Source organism: Pseudorca crassidens, chromosome 1 (genome assembly GCF_039906515.1).
Source record: "Pseudorca crassidens isolate mPseCra1 chromosome 1, mPseCra1.hap1, whole genome shotgun sequence".
Lineage (NCBI taxonomy): Eukaryota > Metazoa > Chordata > Mammalia > Artiodactyla > Delphinidae > Pseudorca > Pseudorca crassidens.
This window is the reverse complement of record NC_090296.1, coordinates 63,104,927-63,128,369: the sequence shown is the minus strand read 5'-3', so window position 1 is coordinate 63,128,369 and position 23,443 is coordinate 63,104,927. Positions and strand designations below refer to the sequence as shown.

Genomic DNA, 23,443 nt, shown 5'->3' with positions numbered 1-23,443 from the left:
TCTTAGGGCCATTTCATTTCTGAGATGCAATAAATGATCTTTTTCTCCCTAGGTGATAATGTAAGCACAAAGAATAATTTCACTATTTTTATATCATACACACACACTTAAACAAATCATTTTCCTTTCAAAAAGCAATGTGTTCACTGTGATAATTTAACACCAGATTACGTGGTGGTGGAAACAGCTTTGGTCTCTTTGATTCTCTAGTTGGCTCATGGACCAGCTGCGCTGGACAAACATCCTTGCCCCTCGGCCAAGTTGGAGTCTCTAGGGCCAGCAGATGGCGCAGTTGCACAATCCACACATTTTCCAGGCTCCCAAGGTAAATGGTACTGATTAGCGTCCAAAAGTAATAGCTACTGTTTGAACAAATTGGGGTAGTTCCCAGGTTACTAAAACCATGGCACTGTGTGAGCTGGCACATTTGCTAATATTTAAAATGGTTAGGAAGGTTGTTAATCTGTAGAACACTTTCCAGTCTACAGCATCTTTCACATGAGCATCAAAAAGCCTTTAATAAATTGGCTTTTTATTTTTTCTTCTTTTTTTCTGGTAGAGAAATTAGGGCAGAGCATAAGTTAGCTAAGATCGCAGCAGAGCTAGTCCAAATAATTCAGACCATACACCTTGGTGATCTTTTAAAATTGTTCTCCTTCCTTTAACACCCGCTTCTTTTGGTTGTGGAGAGGAGTGTGTGTGTGGGTGTGGGTGTGTGGTGGGCTGGTTGTGTTGGCTAGGGATGTGGGCGGAGGAATTGAGCCCTTCTGCACCTTGGGGTTTTGCTGCCTGCCACAGTCATTGTAACTCCTTACCTCCTCATCTTATATGTGGAAGACTCTTGTGGTGATAATACCTGGCATTTATTGATTACTTGCTTTAAGCCAGCGATTATCTGAGCAGTTCTCATATATTAATCATTTAATCCTTCCAACAACCTCATAAGGGAAGCAGAGTGGGTAACCTTCCTACGGGAACAAATCTGTACTTTCTAGGCTCTGAATTAAAGTGATAAGGACAACAAACTAGTTTTTGGTGGTAACTACTTTTGACCACAAATATTTTCTAGCTAATAGATCACGGACGGATTTTTAAGTTACGGGAACTTTATGGGACCTTTGGTTATATCATGTCAGCCTTGGTGATACCAGCTTGTGGGGCTATTGTTGGTTTAGAAGAGTTCCTTCCCCAACCTCATGCTTAGAAGGAATGGTTCAGCAGAAATGGGAAGGAAGATGTGAATGAAATGAGGAAATTTGTCTGGCAGTTTAATCGCTCAAGTGATAAATATTTTCCAAGTGTTCACTTTATACATTAGCCACCAAGCAGCACTAGGGATGTGTAATAAATAAACAACATTTATTTGTTACAAAAGTATACAGAGTGCTACTGTATGCCGGGTACAAGCATTGGTTCATGTAATCCTCACCACAACTGTGCTGAGCCCCATTTTACAGATGAGGAAACCAAGGCTAAGAGAGTTTAAGTGACACAGCTAGTAAGTGGCAGGGTTAGAATTCAAACCAGCTCCTGGCTTCTGGTCCACGCTGATAACCACTAGGCTACCTCTAGTGGGAGGAAGCAGATATGTAGGTGGGAGTAGAACAGTTTAACCAGAGTCAGCGACAGAAACACTTATAAAGTTGACTTCCTCTCACCTAACAAAAATGCTGATATAGCAAGTAACTTCTAAAATACAAGCAAGAGTAAAAATAGTTAAATTATCTATTAGCCTTGTTAAAGGAGAATAAGAACTATAAAGAACAGGAAACTTCAGGGAAATCTACAATTTTTTTTTTTTTTTTTTTGCGGTACGAGGGCCTCTCACTGTTGTGGCCTCTCCCGTTGCGGAGCACAGGCTCCGGACGCGCATGCTCAGCGGCCATGGCTCACGGGCTTAGTTGCTCCGCGGCATGTGGGATCTTCCCGGACAGGGGTACGAACCCGTGTCCCCTGCATCGGCAGGCGGACTCTAAACCACTGCGCCACCAGGGAAGCCCTACAAATGTTTTTTTAAATGAGTATTAAAGTTCGTGATATTTAGAGCAAAGACTAGTCCTTCGTTTTTCCTGAAGACTAAACAGAGAAGTTGCAGTCCATCTCACTGGTGTTTGAGTGAACGTCTCGTTGTTCTCCCGCTACTGTAATGAAGTCATTGCCCCACGGCACCCTTCCTAGGAGAAAAGCCTCTCCAATATTTATGTGCATGTGAATCACCTGAGGATCTTGATAAAAATCCAGATTCTGGTTTGGTAGGTCTGGAGTGGGGCTTGAGAGCCTCAGTTTCTAACCAGCTGTTGATGCTGCAGGACTGCCCAAAGCTGAGCGGCACTACTCCTCCCCTCCCCGTGTGGTCTGGGAGGGGGGCTGCCAACCAGGGCAGCTGGCACATCACGCTCCCTCCACTCTGCACTCATGAGGTCCAGACTGGGCCAGATAAAGTTCCTACCTGGAATTTTGTTCTCCTGTCCCCAACTGACATGCCTCAGAGAAGCCTGGCCTCAGGTGGAGGCCATGAGGCCCATTAATTGAGAGATTCTGAGAGGAAGAGAAAAGCAGAGGGGAGAGAGAACAGGAGAGAGGGCAGATGACATGCCTTGAGTCCTGGATGCCCTATCCTGGAACATCTCAGTCACACAGCCAATGAATTCCCTTTTTTGCTTAAGCTAATTTGAGTAATTTCTGTTATTTGCAATTAAAAGGGCTCTGCACAATACAGGAGCGATTTAGACTTGATATAAAGGAGAATTATTTACTGTGGCAGGAGGGTTGCTGCAACTCTTACTGAAGATCCTTAGGAAGGACTGGCCTCATCAGAGGCTGCTGTCAGTTCACGGGAGAATGAGCCAGAGATCCGTGCTGAGAAAAGGTGACGCGTTGTTGAGGGAAGATGACCTAACAGCAGGCCAGATCATGAGATCACCCTGCTAACGCGCTGAAGGCCCAGAAAGCAGGTGTAGGTCATGACCTGCAGGCTGGGTCCCTGTATCAAGCGTCTCTACCTGGACCTGTGACAGTGCCCTGAATCCACCATGATTGCATCTTTCCTTTGGGCCACTAAGACTTTCGTGATTGCACCTAGTGTTGACTAGGAGGGTTAGGGAATGGAGCCTGAGGCAGAGAGTGGAGGTTATTTTGGAGGGACTCGCAGGAGTAATGTTAAAGTACTTGTATGGCATGGACACTGACCAGTGAAAACAAATACCAGTCACGGTGACATTCCAGGGAGCGTTAGTTGAACACCAGCCATGGTCTCCTGGATGCCCTTTGTAGTAGGTACAGGATCTGCAGTATTTTTGTATTAGTACTGAATTCTCTAGGCATATAGTTTTTCAAAAGAGATTTTTAATAATGTTTATAAATACAATGTTCTTTTACTGTTTGTAAGTTAAAAACATCTATTTCCCTCAATATTTTTATACAGGGTGTATTCACTGCCATGCCAAGTGATCATCTTTAGGTTTTCTAGAATAATCTTCAGAATTTTCTCCTATAAAACTAATGGGTCATTGATTAAAGGTTTCCAGTTTTGTAATATTGTTAATCTTTTGGATTTTTAGAATGTTAGAGGAAGTCAAGAGTGATATTATAATTTAGTTTTATTAAACATGATAAAAATCTACCAAAAGAAGCCCAAGGAGAGTCAGTTTTCAGGAGTTACAACCGTGGTGGACTCTTTTCTTTAGATGTACTGTTTATTTCACCAGGAATAGAAGAAATTCTTGTCCATTAGTGATGGTGGTGGGAAAATTGTGGAGACTTTTAACTTATTCAAGGCTAGTCACTTTTTTAATGCTTGCTTTGTTTATTTATTTGAAAGGCAAGAGCATTGCACTAGACGTCCAGAGATCTGGGTTTTAGTTTAACACCTTTTTGGTATTTCTACTCTATACCTCCACCTCCCCTTTCTCAGTTCCCACCCCTGAGCCCCAGTTTTTTGTAGACAGCATTTTGTAGAGCACAGCAGAGGGAAGAAGCTCTTCCTCGGAATGAGGTGCTATACATGGTTTTTACAGTGAACAATAAGCAAACTTATGAGTGGAGACTAAGATTCTCCAAGAAAGTAAAAAGGCCTTGATTTAAGACAGAGCAGCCTGGCTTTGTTCTTGTCCAGAGTATGGGTGGTTCCCACGTTGGGGACCGTGGAAATATTACCAGGGGTCTGTGAATCCTGAACAAACATCCAGCCTTGTGAATATACTGAATAAGTACCTCACACATATTGCACTACTGTTTTCCAATATATGGAGGTGATGTTTTCATTACCAAGTAATTCCCACAAAGTTATGTGGAAATGAATTCACTGTTGCTTTCTGCTGTATTTTTCTTAATATAAATATAAGATCTAAAATATAAGATACTAAGTCTCGATCCTATGGCATTTGACTCCTTTAAAATTTTAAACATGTTATACTAAGTGAAGGAAGACAGACAGACAAAGACAAATATCATATGATATCATTTATATGTGGTATCTAAAAAAGTGATACAAATGAACTTATTTATAAAACAGAAATGACTCACAGACATAGAAAACAAACTTATGGTTACCAAAGCGGATAGCGGGGGGTGGGAGGGGTAAACTGGGAGTGTGAGATTAGCAGATACACACTACTATATATAAAATAGATGAAGAACAAGGACCTACTGTATAGCACAGGGAACTATATTCAATATCTTGTAACAACCTATAATGGAAAAGAATCTGAAAAAGAATATAGATTTATATATATGTATAACTGAATCACTTAGCTGTGCACCTGAAACTAACACAACGTTGCAAATCAACTATACTTCAATTAAAGAAAAAGATTGAAGTTCTGATGCATGCTATGACATGGATGAAACTTGAAAACATTATGCCAGTTGAAATAAGCCAGTCACAGAAGGACAAATGTTGTACGATTCCACTTATACAGGGACCTGGAATAGGCAAATTCACAGAGACAGAAAGTAGAATAGAGGCTTGGGGGAGGGAAAAATGGGGGGATGTTGTCTAAGGGGTACATTCTGTTTGGGATGATAAAAAGTTCTGGAAGTGGGTTGGTGGTTGTGCAATATTGTAAATGTAATGTCACTTAAAAGGATAAATTTTATGTTGTGTATATTTTACCACAATAAAAAAGTTATGTAATATTTCTGAATTACAAAAAAATTTTAAGCATATTAAAAATAGGTCCATAGAATTTTATAGGTAACTTGGATTTCAAAAACATGAAAACTGAAATTCTCTCAGCAGCAACTTTTTTTTTTTTTCATGAGAAGTTTTAAATTTTTTTACTGTGTATCAAGGTAATATTTGGAGATATTAAACCAAGGTTTTCATCATCCCACAACCAGTTTTCCAGCACTCTGCCTTCAACATTGAGGCAGCAGCAATAGCTTTCTATATGGAATGTCCCTGGGCTAGAGCACATGCAGAAAGAAAACAGTCAAATCCCTGGCTTTTGAGTTCACAGTGGACTTTTGTAAATCTATGGCATAGTCCTGACTCTCAATTACACGAGTAAGACACATAGCAGCAACTTTTTAAGCAGTTCCCTGGACTGATCAGAGGGTGTTCTCTGTATATCCTTAGTTCTGTGAAGAATTACCTAGAGGCATGATGTGAGCATTAATTAAATATTTCTGTACTGGACACTCATCCTGCCTGACAGTTCTCTCATTATGTGCCCCTGAGAGGGATACTAGTTGTCAGCAGCTGATGTAAAATAATTTTCTCTCTGCCGTAACTGGAGGAGAAAAGGCTTAATAGCAGTTCTTCATGTCTATTAGGTAAATTATTCGAGGAAAAATGGTTTTGCACTGAAGGGAAAGTCAAAACATCTCGTGCAAAATCTAAAAGTAATTTGTTTTTTATGACAAGAAAAAAATGAACTTTCTCCAAATGTAAACATCTTTTGCTAGTGCCCCAGGGACCCCTCCACCTTTGCATTGCTGCCTCTTTCCTCAGGTATATTTCTTTTTTTTTATTATATAAAGAATATTCTACATGCCTTGATGTACTATAATACAAGTGCTGAGTGTGAAGAATTCAGTTGTTTTTAGTGAATATTATAAACTGAGAAATTCAGCAATTCTTTGTGGCCTTTTTGGTGGGCAAGATCTCTGGGTACTTTCTCAATATTATTTTTCTTGACAGAAATGAACACAGTTAAAAATCCATATCTATGTCAATGATCGACATCTATATCTATATCTAAATGCAACAGAAATTTTTGCTTTGTGCGTTCTTTTTTACATGAATTGTAAAAGTAGAGCTCCGGTCATTTGGCCAATTTTGCTGGTTCCCATAAGTAGACCGATCACATCCTATTTTCATAGCTGGTTTAAATGAAGCAAAGAAAGGCACATCTTGAAATGCAAAAAAATGGCCACCTGAGACTTTGCTCTGGAAAAGCAGTGGATCCAGATAGTTTTACAAGCAGTTCTTGAAAACTTTCATGAAAGAGACACTATTTTAAATATTTCAAAGCTTCGCAATTCTTTTTATAATAACTCTAATGATCAAAGTAAACCACATATAAAACTAACTTGAATACAAAAGTATCAGATTAAAAAAATAAATGAGCTGGACTAAGGTTTATTCTGTAACACAGGTGTTGCAGATGCCTTGGTGCTCCACTCACATCCCTTGGCCCGCCTCTGCCTTCCACCACAGCTGGTCTCTCAGCTCATCCGTGTCGGGACTTCTCCAAGCCTTGGGTGCTTGCTCAGTCTACATGCAGAGGTACAGCCAGAGGTGTGGCCCAGAGGTGCAGAGGAATTTATGTCCCCAGAGACAACCTTCTATCATTGGGATTAAAAGTCAATGAGGGGCTTCCCTGGTGGCGCAGTGGTTGGGAGTCCGCCTGCCGATGCAGGGGACACGGGTTCGTGCCCCGGTCCGGGAAGATCCCAAATGCCGCGGAGCGGCTGGGCCCGTGAGGCATGGCCGCTGAGCCTGCGCGTCCGGAGCCTTGCTCTGCAACGGGAGAGGCCACAACAGTGAGAGGCCCTCGTACCGCAAAAAAAAAAAAAAGAAAAAAAGACAATGAGGAGGCATTCCAAGGTGCATCATACCCAATTCCTCTGAGGGTCCCCCAAAGAAATTAAGCCCCAGTTGCCCTCAGTAGTCATCAGCTCATCAATGCACCTTTTATTTTCTTTTCCTCCTTCTCTGTCTCGCTCTCCCCGCTCCCTCCAGTTTCCTGGGATCATCTCTCAAGTAGACACCCTGTACCTAGGTACCTATATTGGACTCTGCTTTTGGGGGAACCTAAACCTAAGGTATGAAAATGATTCCATATTAGGAAATCTTTTAATATAATTAATTTCATTAATATCAATAGAGAAAAGCAATACAGTCCTCTTAACCGATTCAAAAAGAGCACTTGACATAATTCAACATCCATTCTGATGAGAACTGTTCGCATTTGAATAGAAAAATTCCTTACTCTGTCTATCAGTTAGGGCTTACTCAAGGAAATAGAAACCACTCTGCATATGTAAAACAGAAGTTTAATATGGGAATTGATTACAGGCGTAATGGAAGGACTGGGGGAAGGTGCACATGGAACATTACCAAAATTTAACAGATGCCGAGCCATAAAACATTTCTCAACAAATTTTAAAAGGCAGACTTGTACAGATTATGTTCTCAGGCCTCAATGCAATTAAGCTAGACAAGAACAGAAAGATAACAAGAAAAGGTGGAAAGTTTTGGAAATAAAGTACTTAATTATGCAAGGATCAAAGAAGACAGTACAATGGAAACTAGAAAATATTTTGAACTGAAAGATAATGAAAATGTGATATAGCACAACTTATTGTAGGATATAGCTAAAGCCATGTAAAAAGGAACATTAATAGCCTTAAAAAAGCTTATACTGCTGAAAAAGCAATGACCAGTATCTATTTTAAGAAACTGAAATACTATCGAAAATTGAGGCCAAAGAAAGTAGAAGGAAAGAAACTATGATGATAAGACATAAATTAAAGACGTAAAAAACAAACATACAATAGAGAGAATAAAAATGCCAAATTTTGTTCTTAGAGAAGATAAGTCAAATTGATAAACTTCTAGGAAGACTGTTAAGGAAATAGAAGAGTGAAAGCACAAAATTACTAATATCCAGAATTAAAAAGAGGACAGCACTACACATCCTACAAAATTTATAAAAAAGTAGGAGGGTATTATAAAGAACTTAATGTGAATAATTTTGAAAATGTAGATAAAATGGACACCAAATCCTGAAAAATAACAGTTTATCAATTTACCAAAAATGATAAATCAAGAAATGGAGAATCTGAGTAGTTTTACAGTTATTAAAGGAAACATCTTCCCATGTAGATATTGGCAAGCCTAGATTGCTCAACTTCCCCTAATCTTTTATTTTCTAAATTTCTTTTTAATATTGGAGTACAGTTGATTAACAATGTTGTGTTAGCTTCAGGTGTACAGCAAAGTGATTCTGTTATACATATACATGTATCTATTCTTTTTCAAATTCTTTTCCCATTTAGGTTAGAATATTGAGCAGCATTCCCTGTGCTGTACAGTAGGTCCTTGTTGGTTATCTATCTATTTATTTATTTATTTACTTATTTCTCTTTTTTTTAAAAAAATTTTATTGGAGTATAGTTGCTTTACAGTGTTGTATTAGTTTCTACTGTACAACAAAGTGAATCAGCTATACGTATACATATAACCCCTCTTTTCTTGATTTCCTTCCCATTTAGGTCACCACAGAGCATTGAATAGAGTTCCCTGAGCTATACAGTAGGTAATCTATTTTATACATAGTATCAGTAGTGTACATATGTCAATCTGCATCTCCCAATTCATCTCACGGCCCCCCGCCGTGGTGTCCCTACGTTTGTTCTCTACATCTGTTGTCTCTATTTATGCTTTGCCAATAAGATCATCTATACCATGTTTTCTAGATTCCACATATATGCATTAATGTATGATATTTGTTTTTCTCTTTCTGACTTACTTCACTCTGTATGACAGACTCTAGGTCCATCCATATCTCCACAGATGACCTAATTTCATTCCTTTTTATGGCTGAGTAATATTCCATTGTATATATGTACCACATCTTCTTTATCCATTCCTCTGTTGATGGGCATTTAGGTAGCTTCCATGTCCTGGCTATTGTACATAGTGCTGCAATGAACATTGGAGTACATGTGTATTTTTGAATTATGTTTTTTTTCTAGGTATATATAATAGTAGGATTGCTGGATCATATGGTAGCTCTAATTTTAGTTTTTTAAGGAACCTCCATACTGTTCTCCATCGTGGCTGTATCAATTTATATTCCCACCAACAGTGCAGGAGGGTTCCCTTTTCTCCACACCCTCTTCAGCGTTTATTGTTTGTAGATTTTTTGATGATGGCCATTCTGACTGGTGTGAGGGGATACCTCATTGTAGTTTTGATTTGCATTTCTCTAATGATTAGTGATGTTGAGCATCCTTTCATGTGTTTGTTGGCAATCTGTATATCTTCTTTGGAGAAATGTCTATTTAGGTCTTCTGCCCATTTTTGGATTGGGTTGTTTGTTTTTTTGATATTGAGCTGCATGAGCTGCTTGTATATTTTGGAGATTAATCCTTTGTCAGTTGCTTCATTTGCAAATATTTTCTCCCATTCTGAGGGTTGTCTTTTCATCCTGTTTATGGTTTCCTTTGCTGTGCAAAAGCTTTTAAGTTTCATTAGGTCCCATTTGTTTATTTTTGTTTTTATTTCCATTTCTCTAGGAGGTGGGTCAAAAAGGATCTTGCTGCGATTTATGTCAAAGAGTATTCTGCCTATGTATTCCTCTAAGAGTTTTATAGTGTCTGGCCTTACATTTAGGTTTTGAGTTTATTTTTGTGTATGGTGTTAGGGAGTGTTCTAATTTCATTCTTTTATAGGTAGCTTGTCCAGTTTTCCCAGCACCACTTATTGAAGAGGCTGTCTTTTCTCCATTGTATATTCTTGCCTCCTCTGTCATAGATTAGGTGACCATAGGTGCATGGGTTTATCTCTGGGCTTTCTAAGAAATAACATCCTTCTTATATTCTTCCAGAGAATAGAAAAAATAAAAGTAACTTTTCTCAACATATTTTATGTGGTTAACATGACCTTGATATGCAAACATGATAAAGACATTGTAAGAAAGAAAACCCAGTCTTTCTGTGAACACAGATGGAAAAGCTCTAAACAAAATAGTTGCAAATGGAATCTAGCAATTTATAAAAAAGATACTATGTCACAATCAGCTTACTTTCATTCTACAAATATAAGGTTGCTTCAATATTAAAAATATCAATCAATGTAACTCAGTAGTATAATGGAGAAAAATAAAATGATTTTCTCATAAGTTGAAGAACACATAGTTGATAAAAGTTAATACTTACAATTATTATTTTAAAAACTTAAGAACAGAGGAAAACTTTAATCTGAAAATATGTATCTTCAAAAAACATACAGTAAAATGATATTTAATGGTGAAATATTGAAAGCTTTCCCTTTGATACCAGGAAAGAGACAGATGCCTCTGTCATCACTTTTATTCAACATTTCCTGGAAATCCTAGGCAGAGAAAAATGCAAATAAAAGAAATACAATGTGTAAAGATAGGAGACAAACAGATAAATTATTATTTGCATGTAAATTAACTGTGTCTAGAAAATCCAAATGAATCTGAAGAAACACTGTTTGATGAGTGAATTTAGGAAGGTCACTAGGTATAAGATCAATATACAAAATCTTATATATGTATATATATATGGCAGCAATTAGAAAATGAAATTTAAAAATTATATCACATCACCAAAACCATTAAATAACTAGGAGAAAAACCTAACAAAAGATATGCAAGACTTTTATATAGAAAATTATAAGACTTTATAAAAACTGTAAGACTAAACAAGTAAAGAAATATATCATTTCCATGAATTAGACAACCTGATTTTCTTTTTTTCTGTGTGCGGGCCTCTCACTGCTGCGGCCTCTCCCGCTGTGGAGCACAGGCTCCGGATGTGCAGGCCCAGCGGCCATGGCTCACGGGCCCAGCCGCTCCGTGGCATGCGGGATCCTCCCGGACCGGGGCACAAACCCACGTCCCCTGCATCAGCAGGCAGACTCTCAATCACTGCGCCACCAGGGAAGCCCCCAATATTTTAAAGTTGTAAATTCTCCTAAATTCATCTGTAGAGTCAGTGCAATTCCAAATAAAATTGCAGCAGAAAATATTTACAACAAAACTAAGTGACAGTGTATGGGACACAGAGATATGCTGTCCAAGGAAAGACTTCCTGTCCAGCTATGGGGAGCTCTCAGCTACTTCAGAATGTGCCTCAGCTGCAGAGAGTTGCTTTGCCCGTAATCACACATTTTCAGGGTAGCCCACATCCAATGACCAGATGAGAAGAGGTTTAAACTTTTGGCCCTTTTGACGCAGCGTGGGACAATTCTGACAGGCAGTATTTGCTCCAGACACCCCCTGCTGGGTTGTTGGCAGCGTTGTCAGACTTGCCTTGCAGTTCTTCATCTCCTTCTGCCCAGTCCCACTTCCTCTCATTCCTTTTATCTGTGTTGTTTCCTAATAAACATTTTGCCCTCTGAACTCCGTCTCAGCAGATGCTTCTGGCAATCTCAACCTGAGATATAACATATCTCTATGAATTTCAAAATACAAGCAAGTAGGAAAAATACCAACTGTCATAGTATCTGCATAGGACCTGCATCTTCAGGGGGGAATGCAGTGGGAAGCAAAGCATTGTTTGACTGACTTGAGAAGAGGAGATCTTCAAAGTCACTTATAGGTATTTACTGAAAAGCCTGATGGGCCAAGTTGCAATCCATGAAAATGACATATCCCATCTGGGAGGGGTTTTGCTCACTCTAATAATGGGTTAGGCCAAGGGGACAATGGTAAGGTCTGCAGAGGATGGAAAATCTAGCCTTTGTGAATTCTCAGAACTGATCATCCAGGATTCTCTTCCTCGACTGCGACCCAGATAAGCAGGACAGGGATAACATAACAGATGAAGGAAACAGAAGGTCAAGATAGAAGTGGGAGATGGGGACAGACTGGACATCTCAGAAAGTAAGCTGCTGTGTTTTTGAATACTACAAGAAAGCAACAGAAGAGGGAGCTCTATGAAGTTAGAAAAGCTGCCCTGAATTATGCTTCCATACAAAAGTGGATGGACCTAGACACTGTCATACAGAATGAAGTAAGTCAGAAAGAGAAAAACAAATATTGTATATTAACGAACATATGTGGAATCTAGAAAAAATGGTATAGATGATCTTATTTGCAAAGCATAAATAGAGACACGGACATAGGAGAACAAATGTATGGATACCAAGGGGGAAAGTGGGGGGTGGGATGAACAGGGAGATTGGTACTATGTATAAAATAGATAACTAATGGGAGCCTACTGAATAGCTCAGGGAACTCTACTCAGTGCTCTGTGGTGACCTAAATGGGAAGGAAATCCAAAAAAAGGGGATATATATATACGTATAGCTGTCACTTTGCTATACAGTAGAAACTGACACAACACTGTAAAGCAACTATACGCCAATAAAAATTAATTAAAACAAACAAAATAAAACAAAGTTTAGGAAAACTAACTTCACATGAGCAATAAGCCACAGAAATGATTGAGGTAAAATCCCATGCAAAATGATAAGAAAAAAAATCATCCTTACAGACAATTAAACCAGGTCAGAAAGACATGTGAACAGAATAGATGAAATCTGTAAACTCCTATTTCAGTGCGAGCTAAAAGACATGGAGAAAATATAAGACATGAAGAAAGAAAACAACTTCACAAATCAGAATTAGAAAAACATAGAAATGAGGTGACAAGACTCAGAAAGAATTAGAACTACCATATGATCCAGCAATCCCACATCTGGGTATACATCAAAGGAACTGAAATCAGAATCTCAAAGAGATATCTGCACTCTCATATTCTTTGCAGCACTATTCACAATAGTCAAGACATGGAAGCAACCTAAATGTCCATTGACAAATGAATAAAGCAACTGTGATATTTAATAAAATAAAATATTATTTAGCCTTAAAAAAGAAGGAAACCTTGCCATTTGTGACAACATGGATGAACCTGGAGGACATTAGGGTAAGTGAAATAAGCCAGACACAGAAGGACAAATAACACATGATACCACTGATATGAGGAATACAAAATAGCTAAACTTAAAGAAGCAGAGAGTAGACTGGTGGTGCCAGGGGCTGGAGGGAGGGGGAAATGGGGTGGTATTAGTCAAAGTGTACAAAGTTTTAGTTACACAAGAAATTTACTGTAAAGCAAACTGCCTATAATTAATAATACTGTATTGTATACTTAAAAATTTGTTGAGAGGGTAGATCTTAAGTGTTCTTATCACAAAATAATAATAATGATGGTGATAAAGAACAAGAGGAAACTTTAGGTGGTGCTGGATGTGTTGATGTCATAGAATGTGACAATTGTTTCATGAATGTATACTTATCTCTAAACTCATCAAGTTCTACAAATTAAATATATACAGCATTTTTCTATGTCAGTCATACCTCAATAAAGTAGTTAAAAAAGAAATAATTAGAAATAAAAGAAAAAATAATTTCACACAAACACTAAGCTAGAAGGAACACACGATAAATAAGTCTAACAGACAATGCTTGAAGAGAAATAGGTGAGATGAAGGAAAAATTTTTTTAATAAAAAAGAAATGAAAAACAGAAAGAGAGAGATGAGAAGCACGCTATAGTCAGGATCTGAGAGAGGTTTTAGACCTGGAAGGGGGACATGGAGGGGCTCCAGGTGTGGTAGGTAAAGTTCTATTTCATGACCTGGGTGGTCTTTAACTCAATAATTGACTAAGCTATACATTTTTTGTGTGATTTTTCTGCATCTGTGTTTTATTTTACAATAAATACCTCACATCATTCACAAATGTCAGTTCCAGATTGATCATAGTTGTAGTTGTGTAAAACCTTCTACAGGACATAAAAAATAAAACTTCTAGAAGAAAACAAAGAAGAATATCTTCATGAGGAAGCAAGGATTTTTAAGCAGGACACAAAAAGCACTAACTCTAAATGAAAAGATGGATAAAAATGCTTAAGTTAAAATTAAGGACTTTTGTTCAGCAAAAGATAACATTAAGAGAGTGAAAAGAAAGCCAGAGAGTGGGAGTATATACTTGCAATATATAAAGAACTCGTCCAAATATGTAAAGAAGTCATCCAAATTAATTTAAAAATACTGTTAACCCAAATAGAAAAATGGGCCAAAAAGACTTGAACAGGCACTTTATAAAAAGAATGTCTAAATGTCCAATAAACATATGAAAAGGTATTAACTCAATTAACCTCAGGTAAAGGGAAATTAATATCACACTGAGATACTACTTTGATAAAATGTTTCTACTTCTAGATGTTTACCATAACGACATGATGAGCTGTACACATGAGAATGTTCATTATAAGATTATTGTAATTTCAAAAAATTGAAAGCTATCAAGGTGTCCTATTTAAGAAGATATGTTTTTGGTTAGTCTCCCTCCCTCTCCCCACCTCAAAAAAGGAATTTAAACACCTCTGTCCATGACTATTGGTTAAAACATATAATGAAACATTCTAGAATAGTAAATAAATCTTACTTTTATTTGTCATGCACATGTGGTTACATGCTTATTCATGGAATTCTGTTCCTAAGGAAGATATACACACATGAAGAATCGGTTAGTGAAAAATTAGATTATAACATCAAGAGTTAGAAAAAGGATGTTTCCTCACTCTAGGGGAAGAACTTTTTTTTTAAAACAATTGAAGTATAGTTGATTTACAATATTGTGTTAGTTTCAGGTGTACCACAAAGTGATTCAGTTATACATATATACACATATCTGTATATGTATATATATATATATTTAGATTATTTTCCATAATAGCTTATTACAAGATATTGAATATAATTCCCTGTGCTATACAGTAAATCCTTGTTGTGTATCTATTTTATGTACAGTAGTTCATATCTGTTAATCCCATACTCCTAATTTATCCCTCCCCACTTCTCTTTCTCCTTTGGTAACCAGAAGTTTGTTTTCTACGTCTGAGTCTGTTTCTGTTTTGTATATAGATTCATTTGTATTACATTTTAGGTTCTACCTATAAGTGATAACATATAGTATTTGTCTTTCTCTGATTTACCTTACTTAGTATGATAATCTCTAGGTCTATCCATGTTGCTGCAAATGGCAATGTTTCATTATTTTTTATGGCTGAGTAATATTCCATTTTATATATAGACCACATCTTAAGCCAGTCATCTGTTGATGGGCACTTGGGTGGTTTCCGTGTCTTGGCTATTGTAAATAGTGCTGCTATGAACATAGGGGATGCATGTATCTTTTTGAATTAGAGTTTTCTCCGGATATATGCCCAGGAATGGGATTTCTGGATCATATGGTAGCTCTATTTGTAGTTTTTTAAGGAACCTCCATACTGTTTTCCATAGTGGCTGCACCAATTTACATTCTAGGGGAAGAAATTTTAATGTTACCAAGCCAAGCTTTCCCCCACTACCCTCCTTGTGCACCTGGAATACTATATTGCCTAGCTTTCCAAGGACTTTGTTGCCACACTTATCTGGGTTAGAATACTTGCTAAGTGATCTTGGACAAGTTATTCAAACTCTCTGGGCTTCATCTTCTTCACCTGTAAAAGCAGATATTATATATAATCTACCAAAGGTTTAATGTGAGTATTAACTAATTTCTTCCGAGGATCTGGCATCTAATAGTGCTCAGTAAATGTTAGCACTCTTATCACCTATCGTTTGACCCTTCAGTTTATCGTATTTAATATAGATTGTCTTATACTGTTCTCTGATTGTTTCACATATGCAATGGTTAATCTTACGTGTTCACTTGGCTAGGCCACAGTACCAGATATTTGGTCAAACAGTATTCTAGATGGTTCTGTGAAGATATTTTTTAGATAAGATTAACATTTAAATCAGTAGGCTTTGATTAAGCAGATTACCCTCCATAATGTGGTGAGCCTCATCCAATCTGTTGAAGGCTTTAATTTTAAAAAGGCTGACCTGTCCAGGAGGAAAGGGAATTCTGGCAGCAGACAGCCTTTGGACTCAAGTTGCAACTCCTTCCTGGGTCTCCCGCCTGCTGGCTCACCCTGTAGAATCTCGGACTTTGCAGCCTCCACAATTCCGTGAGCCAGTTCCTTAAAATAAATCTCTCTCTATATATATACACATTTTATTGATTCTGTTTCTCTGGAGAACCCTGATTAATACAACATATGATGTGTAATTTTTTAGTACTTCATTAAGAATACAGGACTTTAAAGGTGGGAACTGCATTCTTTTAAGTGTTTCCTGTACGTATCAGCCACCTCCTCAGCTCTTTCCTATATCCAGTGTCTGGCACATGATAGATTTTTGCTAACTGCTTATGAAATGAATGATTGAATGCACAAAAGAATGCTGTAGAGGGAGTCTGAAAGGAAAAGGGGTTCATTTAAATTAGGAAGTGTTATATATATATAATTGGCTCAAACCTTGGGGGTAGTTTTTAAAAATTTTTTCTTTTGATTTGTTACTAAATATAAGGAGAAAGTCTATGGCTCTATAGAGAGTATACTAATTAGAAGAGGGGGAGACTTTGTTTATTAGTTGGTATGTGGGCAGAGAACAGGTGCTTCATAGACTTGCATTGGATATAGAACACATAGCAAGTATTGGAGTAGTTCTGTGTGGTCACCAGCCATGGGCCCCTTGAAAGATGCTCCCAAACCACAAGGACATAAATATAATATGGATAATATTATACTTACCTATCTATCTATCTTTCTGTATATCCATCCACCCACTCATCCATCCATCTGTCATAATTTTTTAAGTGACCAGAAGCAAAATATTTGAAAACTAGAAGGAGAAGAGAAAAAGAAAACCACTTCTTATATTGAATTTCCAATTTGAATTAAAAAACTGAGTTTAAAGTCTGTTATAAAGGATAAAAGTGATCAGATTACAAACTAGAAGGAATACAAATGAGGTTTAAAAGTGGCAGATGGGAATATGACAGAGAAAGCAAGCTGAAGCTTTTTGCCACTGAAGAGGCTCAGAGAAAAGGATAAAAACAGCGAAAGCTGAAAGCTTTGAGCCACAGTGAGGAAGAGAGAATGCTCCAGAAACTTGAGGCTATCCAAAAAGAGACTGGTTGTTTATAAAAGAATATCTGAAATGTCCCTTTTCCCTCTCTGGTCAAAAGCTACCCCCCAAAGCTACCCCATTTCTCTTACCAACCTCATGTCACAAATCAAACACCCTTGGTTGTGACTAGGGGGCCTGGAAGGTGGTGATGCCTTCAGATTGAATCCATATGGTGTATTCTCCAACGATGGCCCTCTGTGGCTCTGGCAAAGGCCACTCTGATTCTAGAGGCTGAGGACTTTTGAAGGGACAGACAGCTGAGGGGGAAGAGAAATAGCCTTTGTGCCAAGCCCTGAGCTAAGCACTTTGCATATAGAGTAAGAGTCTGGATGTGAGGGGCCTTATCTTCTGCTTTTCTGAAAACCTGCTTTCTTTTCCTCTCTTCTCAACCCCTGTCTCCCTTCCAAAAAACAGTTAATGAGCTGGTGCTATGCTCCTGGCATTGTTTATAGGTCACAGAGATGCATCAGTGACCAAGATAAAGTTCTGTACTCTTAAAGTATGAATTCCAGTGGGTGTGAAACAGGCAATAAACACGCATAAAATATAAAGTAATTTCAGATAGTGACAAGTGCTAGATAGAGAGGGACTGAGGGGTGCTGTTTATCAGGATTAGGCAAGGAAGTCTTGACATTAATATTAAGACTTGAGTGATTAGAAGAAGGCAGCACACTGAGCTCTATGGGAACATGATTCCAAGGAGAGGGGACAGAGGCAAGAACAAATATGGCGTGTTTGAGGGACAGAAAGAAGAGTGAAGTGTAGGGGCACAGTGAGTGAGGGAAAAGCGGCAAGAGGTGAGGTTGGAGAGGGACACAGAGGTCATGTCACGTGAGGCTTTGGGGGCCAAAGTAAAGAGTTTGGATTTTACTCTAATTGGAATAGAATGGCCAAGGGAAGCCATTTGCAGATTTTAAACAGGAGAGTGCTATGATCTGATTTACGCATTCCATGTGTTGTTGACCCTTTCACTTGAACCCCGGCTAATAATTTTGAGCCTAGCAGTGCCATTAGGGAGCTTCAAATTACTCGCTCTAAATCAAATTGACCAGATGTGCTGTCATCCTTATTCGAAAGTTGAAGTCAACGTAGCAGGAATCATCACAACTTAAAACTGAGCAAAAGATGTGAACAGACATTTCATAAGAGAAGATATATGAATGGCCAATAAACACATAAAAATGTTTAACATTATTCAGGGAAATACAAATTAAAGTCATAGTGAGGTATCCTTGCACACAGACTAGAATGGCTAAGATTAAAGATTGACAATATTGAGCACTGGTAAAGATGTGAAGTAACTGGAACTCTCGTATGTTGCTGACGGGACTACAAAATGGTACAGGCTCTTTGGAAATTTCTTGTAAAGTTAAACATTCACTTTGCTATATGATTCAGGAATGTGCACTTAGATATTTACCCAAGAGAAATGGAAGCATATGTCCACACAAAGACTTGTACATGAATGTTCATAGCAGCTTTATTCATAATAGCCAAAACTTGGAGACAACTCAACTATCCATCAACAGGTGAGTGGATAAAGAAATTGTGGTGTTATTCATTCAGTGAAATGCTACTTGGCAGTACAGAGGAATGAACTACCACTACAAATAGCATGGATGAATACAAAAGACATTGGCTTAACCAAATAAGCCAGACAAAAAAGAGCATATATAATGTAAGACCCCACTTATATGAAATTCAAGAACAGACAATAATTCACCGTGACAGAAATGAGATCAGTGCTTGCCTGCGGCTTAGGGTGAGAGTATAAAGGAAACTTCTTTGAGGAAACTTTTTGGGATAATGGAGATATTCTATATCTTGTCTGGGGTGATGATTACATGGGTATATACATTTGTCTAAGCTCATCAAATTGCATATTTAAAATGGGTGCATTTTATTTATGTGCTAGTATATTCCCACTAAGAAGCCCTCACCTCTCACAAAAGCCTGTAACCAGGTTCTGTCAGGCCTTGACTCAGTGAGCACATGGGGACCCAGAGTAGTCGATTCAGAGGCTCATCTTCGAACTCCTCTCCTCCCCTTTCCCACTTCCAGCTCATTCCCTAGAGCTCACTCTGTTCTCTAACCTGACCCTTGACTCTTGAGCCACAGAATTTCCTGCTTTGCTTGTACAGTTTACATCATTAGGCTCCATTAGGGTGACCCAGAGATCTCATCTTCTGGGACCTACGGATTAATTTGGTCTAATCAGCATTTCTTTGGGCGCATATTGGCTAATTCACCCTCTTATACCCTATTGATAGGCTGTTTCTATCAGATTATTCTGAAAAACTTCCAGTAGTAATCTTCTCTTATTCTTAGTCTAGTTCCTATATTTTTCTGGAACTATCCAGATTATTATAGTTTCCTGTATTCATCAGTTATTGCTACATTGGTAGAAATACATGTGTATACTTTACAGACAGATATATCCTTATTAGAGGAAACAGAACACCCATAGATATGCTAAAAGTTAAACGTGCTACTGCAGAAAACGAAGAGAAGACTTTTCTCTATTGCTGCCCTAACTGTGGGGTGCCTAAAATTGGGTCTACCACTTGAATAAGTGGCTGAGTTAAATATTTTGGCTCGAATTTCATAACTTGTCACAGCGATCCCATTGGCTGTAGAGTGGTGGGTTGCCAAGAAGGCAATTCATTATCTCTCTGTCTCCCTGTGTGTTTAAATTTTGTTCTCTCTCCCTAAAGAGAGGTGATGCTATGGCTTACAACTAATATGCTCTTGCAGAGCTCTCCACACCAATTAGAAAAGTTCTGTGTTATGACACTCTTTGATAGGATGTTATGACACTCTTTGATAGAAAGCCATTGTCCCATTGAAGCGGAAACTTCATCAGAAGCACCGAGAATCAAGGGGATGCTTTAGACATGCCAAGTGGGAGGAGACTATCTGTGCTCACTGGGTCCATCAAACAAAGTACCTCCTACATAGGTCTTTCTATGCAATCTAGCTGGTTCCCTGCATTTACCTAGCCCCACCCTTATTTAGTACACAATTGGAGGGAAGCCAGTAATATAGCATTTCTTAACTCACTATTTGGAACTCTTACCTGTTTATTTAAAACTCTGAAAGCCCTCTTTTGTGAAGACAAAGTTGCCTGCAGTGTATCAGTGGGTAAAGAGGATGGGGTCACCTCTTGACTGGAATCATGCTTTTCTTTGGGAATGGGTGAGAGACATTGCCATAAACTATGTCACAACACTTTTTTAGAATCATGAATTTTAATATCTCCATCTCCAACTGTAATTTCCTCTTAAAAAGACTTGCCTATGGGGCTTCCCTGGTGGCACAGTGGTTGAGAGTCTGCCTGCCGATGCAGGGGACACGGGTTCGTGCCCTGGTCCGGGAAGATCCCACATACCGCGGAGTGGCTAGGCCCGTGAGCCATGGCCGTTGAGCCTGTGCGTCTGGAGACTGTGCTCCGCAACGGGAGAGGCCACAACAGTGAGAGGCCCGCATACCAAAAAAAAAAAAAAAAGAAAGACTTGCCTATGGTCTCATTCCAGACTTCTCTGTCTGGAAAGTGGGAAGTTTAATTTCAGAGATGTGAAACCAAGTTTATATTTACTTGCCACCCAAGATTCCTAGATACTCTTATGTTCCCTTTATGAGGGCTAAGAATTGCATAGATAACTCATTTCATCTTCTCTCTTTAGCTTTAATTAGAGCCAACTAAATTACAAATATTAATGAACAAACAAAACAACATCAAAGTGGAAATTTAAAACACTGCTTTTTCCTATTCTTGGACCTCTTCTGATCAAAACATCTACGACTGAGCATATAGGATATCTCATTAAGTAAGTGTAAAGTTTTATGGGAAAAAGATGTACAATTCAACCACCTAGAGTCTTGTATAGCTAGACAATTCCTGACCTTGATATGTTCACTCTCATCAGCATCTTTGAATCCAGACAGATTCCAATTAGACATATGGTGAAGAATTATGTTGAATTAGATGATAACTTTCAAAAGTGAATAAAAATGATTATGTTAATAGTGATGTCTTCTTGGAAAGTTTCCCAGTTTTTATTCAGGGAAGAATTGCTCTGATGTGTTTACCCGTGGTCCTTCCTGATCTTTATATTCTGGGTAGGATTACCTTTTAATTTTCCTATCCATCAATACCTGGCCATTATTATGCCCCCACCTTTTGAGGGGTCCAAAGTTGGAAATGTAAAAGTGTATCAGAAATTGATGAGGCAGTTGAGTAGAGCTCTTAGAAAGAAGACTGTCCGGTGGGTCAGGAAGACTGTATTCTAGTCTAAGCTCTATTATTTACCAGCCATGTGATCTTGGACAGGTTACTTAATCTATGTCTTAGTTTTTTCGTCTTTTAAGTGGAGATGATTATGTCTACTTTAAATGGGTAATGTTGTATTACACAGAAACAGGCATAGACGAGATGCTGAATAAATTCTACATCCAAAAAAGTTAATGTCTGCAGGTCTAATTTTTCACAGGCTCTACAATAAGTCTAATAATTAAAAATATGGTTGCATTTCTCAGAACCAGCAAATGGCAGAACATGAGGGTCATTGGGATAAAGATAATAGCAATAAATTCTGTAGGAGGCATTTGTTTTTAATCCTTAGACGGTTCCAAGATACTGGTGCTTATCTACATATTAGAGTTAAGAAGGAAAGAGGATAAAGGACAAAGAAGGAAGGAAGGAAGACAACAAAGAAGGAAAGAGGATAAAAAATGAATAAGGCAGGCTCTGGTGGCCCAGCGCCCTTGCGGCTTGTCGGGCGCGTGGGTCATGGCTGGCCCAGTGCGGGGCGAGGGGGCCCCAGGCCCTGGACCTGCTGCGGGCCCTGCCCCGTGTGAGCCTGGCTAACCTGAGGCCAAACCCAGGCTCCAGGAAACCGGAAAGATGACCAAGAGGTCAGAGAAGAGGTAGAAAATGTGGCAGGGACCACAAGGGAGAACGACAGAGAAGAACCCGGCCCTGGCTGGGCTTTGAGAGAGGCCACACTCCATTTTACCTTCGAATCTCAAAATATGGGTTTAATGAAGGACATAGCTTCAGACGCCAGTATCAGCCTTTGACTCTCAACAGGCTGCAGTATCTTTTTGATTTGGGTCGAGTTTATCCTACACAACCTATTGACTTAACCCAACTTGTCAATGGGAGAGGTGTGACCTTCCAGCCATCTAAAAGGGATTATGGTGTCCAGCTGGTAGAGGAGGGTGATGACACCTTTAAGGTGAAAGTTAACATTGAAGTACAGCTGGCTTCAGAGCTGGCCATCGTTGCAATTGAGAAGAATGGGGGTGTCATCACGACGGCCTTCTATGACCCACGAAGCCTGGAAATTCTGTGAAAACCTATTACATTCTTTCTCCGTGGACAACCCATTCCCAAGCGAATGCTCACCTCCAAGGCACTGGTACCCTACTACACTGATGCAAGGAATCGTGGTTACTTGGCGGATCCTGCTGAATTTCCTGAAGCAAGACTGGAGCTCGCCAAGAAGTACGGTTATATTTTACCTGATATCACGAAAGACGGACTCTTCAAAATGCTCAGTACTCAAAAAGATCCAAGGCAGATTTTCTTTGGTCTTGCTCCCAGGTGGGTAGTGAATATGGCAGATAAGGAAATCCTCAAACCTATGGATGAGAATCTCCTCAAGTACTACAGCTCCTGAGTTCCTTCCAAGATAACAGATGGTAAAAGAGCTCCAGAAAGGGACTGAAACACACGTGTTTCCCATGGCATTTGCTTAATTTGTAATTCTGCAGATGTTGATGTTTTCTGTGTAATCATCTCTCTCTTTTTTATCTAAATTAAAAACACAGTAAGCAAGGACTGTGTAGAGGATCTGGTGGATCTGTGTGCTTCTGTCTCAGAGATCTAAACTCCCTGGTTCTCTGCCCAAGGAAGAGTGTAACTCTTAGACAATTTCCAGTTGAGTTTTCCATCATCCTTCCATCCAGGTCTTGTCTTATTGTTGCAAATCAGAATGAACGCACAGGTGGGATGAGATTGCTTTGTCAGCTGCCTGGTCAAGGTCAGAGGGCTGCTAATGAGCTGGTGAGCTTCTTACTCGGTAGCCGCAAGGAAGCGCTGCTACCCAGCGTCAAGACAGTAAGCCTTCAGCTTGGGATGATTAAGATGTGGGATGTGAGTTGAAGGTTTAAGACTGGTGAGTAGCTTCTAAGTAGTTCAATATTTGCTAGTAAA

General features: G+C 38.9%; 1 pseudogene; it reads left to right on the top strand.

Moving 5' to 3' along the window:
* Nucleotides 1-22,015: 22,015 nt before the first annotated feature.
* Nucleotides 22,016-23,094, top strand: LOC137227936 (large ribosomal subunit protein uL15m pseudogene; annotated as a pseudogene).
* The last annotated feature ends 349 nt before the right edge of the window (nucleotides 23,095-23,443 follow it).